General features: G+C 39.6%; 1 protein-coding gene across 6 annotated transcripts in view; it reads right to left on the reverse strand.

Annotated features, from left to right (window-relative positions):
• The window catches only part of FOXP1 (forkhead box P1), an 837,055-nt gene that overhangs the window by 548,648 nt on the left and 274,834 nt on the right, over positions 1–13,573 (reverse strand). For 5 of the 6 annotated variants that reach the window (XM_056524614.1, XM_056524620.1, XM_056524621.1 and 2 more), the window contains one exon: positions 1,479–1,568. The gene's annotated coding sequence lies outside the window, so the exon portion shown is untranslated. Of the gene's footprint in view, positions 1–1,478; positions 1,569–5,628; positions 5,834–13,573 lie in introns of those variants that run through there. The other variant, XM_056524617.1, reaches the window with a different exon arrangement.

Raw genomic sequence — 13,573 nt, forward strand, 5'->3', positions numbered from 1 at the left:
TTTTTCAGCCCCCTAACTACAGCAGGCAAACACCTACAGTATCTCTGAGCATACAAGTTACTCTTTGCTTATGAGTCATTAAAGTTTGGAGCGCAGTTGAAATGAACACTGTCACTCATACATACAACCAGAGGAAAAGGGAGAGGTTTCCCAATGAAGACACAAGTTCCTGTGTTCTTCCTATCTCCAGTCCATCCCATAGATATGCCAATGTGACTGCCACCAAAGGAGATTTATTATCAGCACTTTCTAATTTTAAGATAATATTGAACAAATACTTCATACAGAACAAAAATGAACAATCACAATATTATTAAAGCAAAAAATAATAAAAAATATTAACAATAGATGTATTTTTCATGTCATGCTGTGCAATTCTATCATTTTTTTGTGATTTATATTGTTTTTGAGCTTATTATTTACTATATTTGGTTAACAATTAAGAAAATGTTCCAAAAGAAAATAAATAAGTCACCTTACAGGATACCAATAGAATACATTTACACAAGAAATGATGGAACTTCAAATATACTTCAGAAATTCATACACAATTTTGAAGGGTTCAGAGCTAAAATCTTAAAGGGGTTGTGCGCTGCCCTGCCTTTCGGAGCTCCGCACACAACGTCACGCCCGCCCCCTCAACGAAAGTCTATGGGAAGGGGGCGTGACCTATGGGGGCCGGGCGAGACGTCACGCCCGGCGGCCGCGAACACGGAAGCCCGCACACATCGTTCGGAGTAATGAACTTCCGGACGCTGCGTGCGCAGCTCCAAAAGGCAGGGCAGCCCACAACCCCTTTAAGGCAATTCTTCGGCTTCTTTCACACCGCCGTTTGCACATTGCAGAGCGGCGTAAGCCAGGGAGCACGGGGAGAATGGTGGGAAAAAAATACATTATGCGCAGTTTTTTTCTCCCGCTACTCCTGTCAAAAAAAACAACAGCGCCCGGCGGACCCCATAATAGCAAACGGGATCTGTTGGGACCTGCTGTTGCCCGTTGTGCCCCATCTGGATAACGGACATTAAAGGCACAAAAGAAAAAAGTGCCTAACAGACCTCTTCCAACGAAGAACAACAGCCGTGTGAAAGGGGCCTTACTGGTGCACTGTATATTCATAAAACTGGTTTGGGTGAGTAAAATTTTGGGAAGTGTCTTTACACTGGGTACTGCAATGGGAGATAAACCTGTCATAATGATTAAGCTACCTTATGAATTTTGTCAGCATTTTGTTTATGACCATCTTAGGCTATAAACAATTTGGGTGGCCGGTTTATTGGTGGGTTATTCACACAAGTGAATTTACCCTTTAAATTTATGGCACCAGTAGTAAATGTGTAAGGTATAAAATCATAATTTTTGCTGTATATTATGTTATATAAAAAGTATACATTTTTGCACAGATTTGTATTTTTCTACCCCATCGCAGCTCGGGCAAAGGTGAAGAATTAAGTATTTATCTATATTTACAACCTACTCACCTCAGAAACTTGTGAATGTCATTTTTCTGGCACAGCCTCAATAACGGGGGATTGTCATTTCATAAACCACAGGAATTCATGAGATTAAGGCTAAAAACAAAATAAAAATAAAACACATCAATCGACAGAACAAAAATCCATTATTATCAATATCCAAGAAACATATAAATACTATAAAATCCATATAAAAACTATAAAATACAGTTACATATACAGTTACAATACTTATATAAATAAGTCTCAGATTTAAAGGGGTATTCCAGGCAAAACCTTTTTTATATATTATATATATATATATATATATATATATATATATATATATATATATATATATATATAGCAGAGCCTCTCTGTATTTTTTGACTGTATATTTTGCTTTTATTTATTCTTTTTTCCATTTTTATTTCAGATCACTGGACACTGGAGATGGGATACACTCACAAATATTTATACACTTTTTATTTAATAACAGCACAAGCCCCTACAGCAAGAACCTCATCTACATCTAATCACCTAACCATCAACGCATATGATAGCCACCCGAACAACACAGAAGAAAAGAGGCTGCACTTCTTCGCATGGTGCCAAATAGCGCCCCCGAAACCCGGCTCATCAGGGATACTGGTGCTCTGGAGAATAGGAGGTTCAGGTTCGCTAGACGGGGACGGGGCTCCGCCCTCCGCCTGGCCATACCTTGCGCTTGATCGCGCACTGAAGATTGCTGTGCTCCCTACGAGTATGTGTATGGGTGTGCCCATAACCAAGATGGTTGACGGTGCCTACGTCCTTGGTCTTGCGCATGCGCCACGGTGCTTGACACGCAGGATCACATGATACTCTATTAGAGTAGCTGCTTCCGGTTCCTGTTTGTTGGAGTGTGCTGTCTCCCTTGGCAATGGCGTCCTCGTGGCCACTTTTGTATATATTCTTGGTGAGTGGATTCATCTCCCCGCCCAGTTGATGATGATTTTAATATTCACCTGTGCACAACTATTATGTAATTATAATATACACTTTTATACTGTCTATGCGGATCCATATCTGAGCGTGATCGGTTTTTCAGACCATGTACTCAATGTGTATGTGCATCTTAAACACTGTTTTATGACTATATTTATTATGATTCATGTACTTTTTCACTTGTTTGTACACTAATTCATTTATTAGATACTAATGATTGTATACCCTATATATATGTATCACTGTGAGTCATTTGTTGCTTGAAAATGGCTGGGTGAGCCAGCTGAAACGTTGCCTAACACGTCTTTTTGAATAAATCACCTTTTTTTTGCTGACACCTGGTGTGCCACTGTCTATTTAATTTTTCTATATATATATATATATATATATATATATATATATATATATATATATATATATCTCAACTGGCTCCGGAAAGTTAAACAGATTTGTAAATTACTTCTATTAAAAAATCTTAATCCTTCCAATAGTTATTAGCTTCTGAAGTTTTCTGTCTAACTGCTCAATGATGATGTCACATCCCAGGAGCTGTGCATGATGGGAGAATATCCCCATAGGAGCTGGACAGCTCCCGGGACGTGAGTCATCAGAGAGCAGTTAGACAGAATAAACAACTCAACTTCAGAAGCTAATAACTATTGGAAGGATTAAGATTTTTTAATAGAAGTAATTTACAAATCTGTTTAACGTTCCGGAACCAGTTGATATATAAAAAAAAGTTTTGGCCTGGAATACCCATTTAAGTTTATCAACATCTTCAGGCTTGTTCACACAGTAATAAAATTGCATTATTAACTGAACAGTTTTCCCTAAAAACAATCTTGCATTTATTTCAATGGGGCCTTTCCACAAAAACGTGCAAAAAAAGTGACACTTTTCAGTGTGGTTCAACATGCAAGCTCTCAATAAAAAAAAAACAAAAAAAAAACAACTTGAAGAGCCACATAAAAATTACACTCCGTGCCAGTGTTCGGGTGGTATTTTTGGAGTGTGTTTTTTTTTTGGCCATTTGCATGTAGATAAGGGATCATTATTCACTGAGTTCCTAAAAGTGTTATGGTCTGAGTTCATATATTTTAGATATATTTAAAGGAATATATATATATTTTTTTTAGTATCATGAAAGGGGCATAAAGGATGTTTTTTTAGTTTCATTTAATATTATACAACAATGTTAGCAACCCTTGAAACAGCTAATCAAGAGTTGAACCCTCACCAATCTGATATTATTAGCCTATCCCATAGATAGTCCATCAATTTTGTTGTCTGGAAGAATCCTACATTAAAAGAGACTTGTGTCCCATGGGCAGCTTCCTCAATTCATCATGTGGAAATGTAGCAAAAAAGAGTCCTGCACATTATCCATATGATTGTTATTTGGACCATGATACCTGCTAGAGATGAGCGAACTTACAGTAAATTCGATTTGTCACGAACTTCTCGGCTCGGCAGTTGATGACTTTTCCTGCATAAATTAGTTCAGCTTTCAGGTGCTCCGGTGGGCTGGAAAAGGTGGATACAGTCCTAGGAGACTCTTTCCTAGGAATGTATCCACCTTTTCCAGCCCACCGGAGCACCTGAAGGCTGAACTAATTTACGCAGGAAAAGTCATCAACTGCCGAGCCGAGAAGTTCGAGACGAATCGAATTTACTGTAAGTTCGCTCATCTCTAGTACCTGCAACAGCCACCCTTTTCTGACGCTATGTCCGTTTCTAACCAGCCAAGATAAATCAATAGTCATTGACATTTGTGGTTAGGCTTTGTGGTGACTTGGGATGAGGGGTGAACAGGGGTGTTGCAGGATGGTGTTGCTGGGTATAGATTTAACCCTTAATTGTTGTGACGTCAGGGTGAGGGCTTACTATGTATCTATATGTCCTACTGCCACCCGTCCCAAGAGCGATAGGGAGGAATAAAGGATTGTCCACAGCCGGAATTGTATTGAACTTGAAATAACTTTACTGCAGATTTTATGCAGGATGCAATTAACAAATCTCTTTACAATAGGACCGGAATTTAGGCTCCTCACAGGTTGGCTGGGATCTTGTAGGCTTTGAATCCTTTGAATCCTTGAATAAGCTTTGAATCCTTGTTTTACGCTGTTCCACTGAGTTTAGGGGTATACTTTAGGTTCAGTAGTCACGTAGGATTTTAGGATGGAGTTCGATAAACTCACGGTTCAGTATACAGCTGAAATTGGTAGGCTTCAGGCCTAATTTGCTTGTCGAATTGTACAGAGCTCCGCTCGCTGTCATATCCCGGAGGAAAGAGAGCGATCATTGGATACAGCGCCCTTATATCTGAAGGGGCAGTTTCAAAGCTTATTGGTTCCCCAAACCTGTCAGTCCTAGAACAAAGGATTGTGGATGTAACATGTGACCTAGTCACATGACCCGAAGGTCCTTAACCTCAAAGATAACACAAATATCATTAATCACGTGACCTAAGGTCCTGTACATTACTTACACTATATGATAACATATTAAATATATACAATTTTAAGAATACTAGGAGGCGACTAGGGGTTATCCCACCAGGAGAGCCCTATCAGCATGAGGAACTCTGACTATGGGGACTTACAACCAAAGGTACGGGACAGAGTCCAGTACCGGGACACCACAGCTTTCTTGCCCGCACCCCAAATCAGAGATTTAAAAACATGGCTGCTTTCTTCCAGAGACAGTAACACTTTTTTCCCCCCTGGACTGTGTCTAGTATGGTAGCGTGATTTATCTGCTTGAAGAAGGCTGAACTGTAATACCAGAAATAGCCTACATGACAAGGGTGGTGTTCTTTTAAGGTTAAGAAGGTCAAGTCAGATCCTAGCTCCTGCCCTATCATCTAACATTCAGCTCATGAAGATGACTAAAACCTGACAGCTTCAGACACGATTAGACTCAGCTTTTATCCATCAACAATTGGGCATACAAATATGTGTGTACAAAATACCTAAATGACACTTGGCAAGTGCTGATAAGAATATAAATATGGACAAGAAAGAGATCTGGGATGGGCTGAGATGATTATATAGAGAGCTGCTGTTAGTTGGGATTCATTGCATTCTCACTCGGGATTTCTCCTGTACAAACTCTGGGGTTTACATGTCTGCACAGAACAGGACATCCACCCTGCTACAACAATGAGGCATTAATAATGGCAGAGATTTACCTTATTGCTATATTCTGTGGTTCAAAAGAAAATGTAAACTGACAGAAAGTTTTTGTGTCTGTACAAATCCTCGAAGAACCATCTGAGGGGGTACACTGGCTGGGGGAGAACGTCTGCTTTCAACTGAAGTGAAAGTGACTTTGGGAGGGCATTACGCCAACAGGACCAAGTGCTTGGCATGGGAGCAATGGGGAGGGGAGTTGAAATTTGTTATGCAAAGGTCATTGGGGGAGATTTATCAAAACCTGTCCAGAGGAAAAGTTGCTGAGTTGCCCATAGTAACCAATCAGATCGCTTCTTTCATTTTTCAGAGGCCTTTTCAAAAATGAAAGAAGTGATCTGATTGGTTGCTATGGGCAACTAAGCAACTTTTGCTCTGGACAGGTCTTGATCAATCTCCCCCAATGTGACTGGCTACAGATAGTCATTGTGACTGGCTACAGATGGTCATAGTGACTGGCTACAAGGGACATTATTATTGACTACAGGGAACATTATTACTGGCCACATGGGGGATTATTACTGGCTACAGGGTCATTATCACTGGCTACCGGGAGCATCATTACTGGCCACAAAGGGCAATATTATTGGCAACAGTATGCATTATTACTGGTTACAAAACACACTACTATTGGCTACAAGGAAAATTTTTATTGCCTACAGTGGTGCATTATTATTGGAAACAGGGGGCATCATTACTGGCTGCATGGGTAAATTATTACTGGTCACAGGAAGCATAATTACTGGGACATACAGGTCAGTCACATTGATATGTAAGGATCTAATCTGGAAAGGAACTGCTGACAGGCTTTAACCTCCTGAGGACGGGAGCCATTTTTCATTTTTGCATTTGTCGTTTTTTCCTTCTTCCCTTCTAAAAACCATCACACTTAAAATTTTCCACCTACAGACCAATATAAGGGCTTGTTTTTTGCACCAACAATTTTACTTTGTAATGACATCAATCATTTCACCACAAAATATATGGCGAAATAAAAAAAATATATAATATTTATTTGTGGGGCAAAATTGAAAAAACAAAAACGCCATTTTGTAGTTTTTGGGGGCTTTCAATTCAACGCAATGCACTTTTTGGTAAAAATTAAACCTTATATTTATTCTGTTGGTCCATATGATTAAAATGATACCCAACTTATATAGGTTTGCTTTTGTTTTACTTCTTTCAACCCCTATAACATTTTAATTTTTTTTGCATATGGGGCTATATGAGGGCACATTTCTTGCCCCGTAATCTTTCGTTTTTTATGGTACTATTTTTGTTTAAGCATAGCATTGATCAGTGTTATCAGTGCTCTGCTGCTCCAGCCACCCATGGGTGGCTGGAGCATCAGATCATTGATCGGATGACGAGGAGGCAGGTAAGAGCCCTCCCGCCACCCTTTCAGCTGATCGGGACATCACGGTTTCACCACGGTGGTCCCAATCAGCGCCACTGAGTGCACATCATAGAAGGGGAGAGGGACAGGGGCACACAGGTACGCCTTTCGTTAAACAGAACCTATGGTGGCAGTGTGATCTCGGCCTTATTTAGCAGTTTATAGTTTCTGTTATGTTTAACCACTAAGGATATGTTCACACGGTTAGTTAGTTTTTTAAGTGTTTTTTTTATATATGATAAATAGGTGAAGGAACTTTTTTGAATTTTAATAACTGTATTTTTAAAACTTTTCTTTTTTATTTATACTTTTGCTTGATCAGTTGTACAATATACTGCATTATTACTGTTTTGCACCTGTATTTCCCTATGACCGCTACGTTTGTATACCCTCTTTGAAATGCATAGTCTTTATTAATATACACACAAAACTGCTCTCTTCCTCCTGTACTGTACTAGCACCGCAGGGTGCTGCTGACAGGTTTCTCCCTGGCTTTTTCACCAGGGATCGCTTCATCCTTCAGATTGGTGCAAGTGGAATCTGACAAATGTACTGCTTCTACTACATGCTTTAAAGGGGTATTCCAGGAATTTTTTTATTTGACTATGCTACAGGGGCTGTAAAGTTAGTGTCGTTCATAATATAGTGTCTGTACCAGTGTGTGATGGTTTTCTCACAATTCTTATGTGATTTTCACTCCAAAATTTATTTTTACCAGCAAAGAAAATGACTGGTGTCTCAGATTTTTCCCAGCTTGCAATGCGGCCGAGACCTGACTCACTAGTCAGCTGATGACAGGGAACCTGTCTGCTACAATGGGTGGAGGGATCAATCCAACTAATGCAACAGCTGTAGGCACCCTGATTGAAACCACACTGATTTGAATGGATGCAGCTCATTTATGTTTCAATGGGTGGGGTGGTTGATGTGTGTGAGGGAGGGAGATGGAATTTTGGGATTTGTAGTCAAAAAAAGAAAAGTAAAACAGGAAATACTAGTTCACAAGCAGCCAGCCACAGTGTTATGGTAATCTCACAACATAGCCATTTAGCCCCAAGACAAGCACAGATCCTTCTTAAGCATGTCCATTACTGTCTGCCAGGTACGTACTAAAATCCCCTTATGGTGGATAACCCCTTTAACTAGTGTTGCTCCCAGAGCACTACACCATCAGGTGAGCACAAATATGGACTTATCAATAAATTGTCCCTATAATAGCATATATAGTAGCCTCTCTGTTTTTTCTTTTTTTTCGCTGCTCAGGCATCGACTGGATATACCATGTCTTCATTGTACTAAGCAATAAGAGTGGTAGGGATTGCAATGTTGAGGGAGCAATCAGTTAACAGAGAGGGCTGACACCTCCTGTCCAACAACCTTGATGCAGTAGTCACTATTGACTATAGCATATAGGGGGTTAAACAACAAGGTTTGGAGTAATTGCTTATTTCGGCCACTGCTGGGTGTCTGTTATAATGTTGTCTGTAGCAAGCACCAGTTGTGTATGGAGTGGGCTCAGCTCCCAAGGACATTCCATACTCACTTTCTGATGTCATTGATGTCTGGTATCACACATGATGGGGAAGTTTGATACTAATGGAGGGGGTGTCCTAGCCTCAGTTTGTCTCTGGCAACAGAAAATCTGCATTCGCTTGTGATTAACCCCTTAGGGACTGAGCCTATTTTCACCTTAAGGACTCAGCGTTTGCATTTTAATTTTTTCCTCATCACATTCTAGAAATCATAACGCTTTCAATTTTGCACATAAAATTCCATATGATGGCTTATTTTTTGCGCCACCAATTCTACTCTGCAGGGACATTAGTCATTTTACCCAAAAATCCATGGCGAAAAGGGAATTTTTTTTATTGTGCAACAAAATTGAAGAAAAAAATGTCATTTTGTAAATTTTGGGGGCTTCCGTTTCTACACAGTTAATTTTCCGGTAACAATAACACCTTATCTTTATTCTGTAAGTCCATACGGTTAAAATGATACCCTACTTATATAGGTTGGATATTGTCGTACTTTGGAAAAAAATCATAACTACATGCAGGAAAATTTCTATGTTAAAAATTCTCATCTTCTAACCCCTATAAAACTTTTTTATTTTTCCGCATACGGGCTGGAATGAGGGCTCATTTTTTGCGCCGTGTTCTGACGTTTTTATTGGTACCATTTTTGTATTGATCGGACTTTTTGATAGCTTTTTATTCATTTTTTCGTGATATAAAAAGTGACCAAAAATACGCTATTTTGGAATTTGGAATTTTTTTGTGCGTACGCCATTGACCGTGCGATTTAATTAACGATATATTTTTATAGTTCGGACATTTCTGCACGCATCGATACCACATATGTTTATTTTTATTTATTTATTTTTTATCGGAAAATGAGGGTGATTCAAACTTTTATTAGGGAAGGGGTTAAATGGCCCATAGGGACCTATAACACTGCACACACTGATCTCTTATGCTGATCCCTGCAAAGCCATAGCTTTGCACGGATCATTGAGATAGGGGCTCGATTGCTCAAGCCTGTAGCTCAGGCTTAGAGCAATCAAACCCCGATCGGACGCCACGGAGACAGGTAAGGAGACCTCCGCCTGTGTCCCAGGTGATCGGAACATCGCGATTTTATCGCGATGTCCCGATCAGCCCGACTGAGCTGCCGGGAAGCATTTACTCTCAATTTCAGACGCGGCGGTCAACTTTGACCGCCGCGTCTGAAGGGTTAATAGTGCGCGGCACAACGATCGGTGCAGAGCGCTGTTAGCCCAGGGTCCCGGCTATGACTAGCAGTCGGGACCGACCCGGTGTGATGCGGGGTCACAGCGTTTTTAACACCGGGATCGGGCTCAGGGCATACAGGTACACCCTGAGTCCTTAAGGATCGGGGATGCAGGACGTATGCATACGCCCTGCATCCCCAAGAGGTTAAAGGGGTACAAATTTTTTTTTTAAATCAACTGGTGCCAGAAAATTAAACAGATTTATAAATGACTTCTATTAAAACATATTTATCCTTCCAGTACTTTTTAGCAGCTGTATGTTACAGAGGAAATTCTTTTTTTTTTTACTTTCTTTTTTGTATTGTACACAGTACTCTCTGCTGAAACATGTTGCCAGTCTCAGGAACTGTCTAGAGCAGGAGAAAATCCCCATTGCAAACCTATGCTGCACTGGACAGTTCCTGACACGGAAAGAGGTGTCAGCAGAGAGCACTGTGGACAAGACAAAAAAGAAATTCAAAAAGAAAAGAATTTCCTCTGTAGCAAACAGCTGCTAAAAAGTACTGGGAGGGTAAATATTTTTTAATAGAAGTAATTTACCCCTTTAAGGGGTTAACAGTGGGATGGTAAATAAAGTTACAGTCCAAACGGGATCTGCACCCACTCAAGTCAACTTCACATGTCGATCGAATAAGTCATACAGTAAATGCTTTCAAAGTGTCCAAGAGCAAATGACCCTTCAGCAGCTACAAACCAAGCCACAGTCATTTCATAGTTGAGAAGGGAGAAGGTCAGAAAGAGCTGACTATGTAAGCAACCACTGCTGTGATGTGAGACGGCAGCACTGGAAAATGCTTATAAAACGGCATGGTTGGTCAAACTGTGGTCAGACATGTGAACATAGCATAAATATATCATACAACCAGTTGGAGAAGACTCTAAGTATACACATTATCCTAGAATGACATCTAATAATCCAGAAAGTCTTATAGGCTGCCACTTGTTTTCAGATCACACCGACAATATATTATGGAAATTTCACAAGAAATTAAGCAGATAAAAGTGCAGACATAAAATAATTTGGGAATTCATACGATCACAGTAAGAAAAAAAATCAAGATAAAAGCGATAGTAGCAGATTTTGTATTAAACTTTTGATCTGAAATTACTCTACCCCAACTTATGGACAAAAAATAAAAAATGCATGTGTATAATAAAATACGTAAAATACTTTTTTTCACAGGGTAAACTGTCTAGGGTTACCCCGTGAAAAATTATATCTTACATATTTTATTTTAGGTTGTTTTTGGACTAATGTAACAGTGGTGCTAAAAATGTGTCTGGAATTTTTTTTTGTGCAATGATCCAAAATATTTAATAAACTTGCCCTACTGTTTTTTGAATAATAAGCTGTGTGTTAAACTTCAGGCCACACACCCACCAACTTTTAATAATATACTTTTAAAATCCACCATTATTAAATGTTATATTTTATGGCACCTCCTTTCTCAGTTTTTTTTTCCTACAGTTTTTTGGGGAATTTTTTTTGCCTTGTTCAAAAATGCATCTGATTTTTTTCAATAGCCATGAAGCTGTGTAATAGCTTTATTTCTTTTAGGAAAATGACCCCCAATTATCAATTGTCAGAAAAACTGCACCAAAAATACCACAGGTCTATACTAAATAGCAAATAAATAAAAAAAAACGGAAAAAATTAAAATCTGAAATTAAATGCTGGCGCATTTTGAACTCTGCCAATCCTTAATCATGGCAAGATGTGTGTTTTTAAAGCTCTTTTAAGATAAAGTTTTGTTGATTTTATTAACATTGTGACTGATGTTATTAATGAAAACTACCATTCAAATATTAGATGAAAAGTTTTAAACTCATTTTGAAAAAAAATAGTAATTTGCTGTCACAGTTTTTAAAGACTGGCAAGCGATCACTTTAGATCAGGTAAGTGGACACGTGCGTATTTTCTGCTGCAGATTTGGTCCGGCTGGGGTAAGGGAGAGCCCAGTTTGCCCCTCCTCCAGCCGGATCCAGCCCCCGTAATGTAAAAACGAAGTGTGAATGCAGCCTAAGAGCAGCAAACCACTGTGTAGAAAAACAGTCGCTCGAGGATTTGTAACTAAATGCTACTGGGTGGTTTCACATGGCAACATAATTTTTTCACCTTTTTTCACACCTCTTTAAGATGTGACTACAAGGTTAACTTCATCACAATATCAAATAACCGAATAATCGAATAACAATATTATTTTCAGGAGAAATACTTGTATAAAATGTCAAACTGCTGATTAGGACGCATTTTATTTTTAAAGAGCCGCTGAGGTACGTGCACTCAAGTCACCCAAGTGCAAGTAAAAAGTGCAAAGTGTGTTCACACAAAACGCATTATCAAAGGGTGTAATGCCACCAAGAAACCTATTATCATCATCAGGCTACAAGTCATTGTCTCTTGAAGGAGTAGTAAGAGGTATATAGTAAACCTATAGCATTCAAAAACGAGTTTAATAATTAAACCAATACTTTGCATATTATGAAATAACAATGATGTTAACAAAAAAAAAATAAAGATTCTGAAAACATTCAGAAATGATAAGCAAACAGCAACATCACAGAATATGGGTTAATAATTATTTCTTATCCTTACTACACGGATGTGGAGAGTTAAAGGGGTACTCCGGTGGAAAATTTTTTTTTTTAAATCAACTGGTGCCAGAAGGTTAAACAGATTTGTAAATTACTTCTATTAAAAAAATATTTGTCCTTCCAGTACTTACTAGCAGCTGTAGGGTACAGTGGAAATTCTTTTCTTTTTGAATTTCTTGAATTTTTTTGTCTTGTCCACAGTGCTCTCTGCTAACACCTGATGCCCGTATCAGGAACTGTCCAGAGCAGGATAAAATCCCCATAGCAAACCTATGCTGCTCTGGACAGTTCCTGACACAGACAGAGATGTCAGCAGAGATCACTGTGAACAAGACAAAAAAGAAATTCAAAAAGAAAAGAATTTCCTCTATATCATACAGCTGCTAATAACTACTGGAAGGATTAAGATTTTTAATTAGAAATAATTTACAAATCTGTTTATAGGACAACTGTAGTGCAAGACTTTTATATATTGCTGTGCCCGGGCTGCAAAAATAAACAAAATAAACTTTAACATACCTTCCTACGTTCCCTAGTCGGTCCGGTACCGGCCTCATGGTCCAGCGGTGCGGTCTGGTACCGGCCTCACGGTCCAGCAGTTCCTGGGGACAGACGTCACAGAAGCGTTGGCGTAACACCGGCCGCAGCGATGTCCCGCCCCGGCCAGTGATAGGCTGAGAGCACTGTCATGTAAGAAGCCGGCCAGAGCTCCTTACATGACAGTGCGCTCAGCCTATCACCGGCCAGGGACATCGCTGCGGCCGGATATACGCCGACGGCTCTGGGACATCTCCGTCCCCAGGAAGTTGAATGAGGTTCGCACCGCTGGACTGTGAGGCCGGTACCGGACCGACCTGGGAACGTCGGAAGGTATGTTAAAGTTTATTTTGTTTATTTTTGCAGCCCGGGCACAGCAATATATAAAAGTCTTGCACTACAGTTGTCCTTTAACTTTCTGGCACCAAAGTTACAAACCCTTCTGAGAGGAGCAGTCGAGAAAGGGATTCTATCTAAAGAAATGGCTGCTAAATTGATTCCTGAGTTTCCTAAATATCCATCTTGGTACTTTTTTACCCAAGATACACAAATGTTTGGAAGCCCCCCCCCCCTGGACGCCCTCTAAATATATAGATTTTCTACTGAGACCTATGTTAGAGGATGT

Source organism: Hyla sarda, chromosome 6 (genome assembly GCF_029499605.1).
Source record: "Hyla sarda isolate aHylSar1 chromosome 6, aHylSar1.hap1, whole genome shotgun sequence".
In the NCBI taxonomy this organism is placed as follows: domain Eukaryota; kingdom Metazoa; phylum Chordata; class Amphibia; order Anura; family Hylidae; genus Hyla; species Hyla sarda.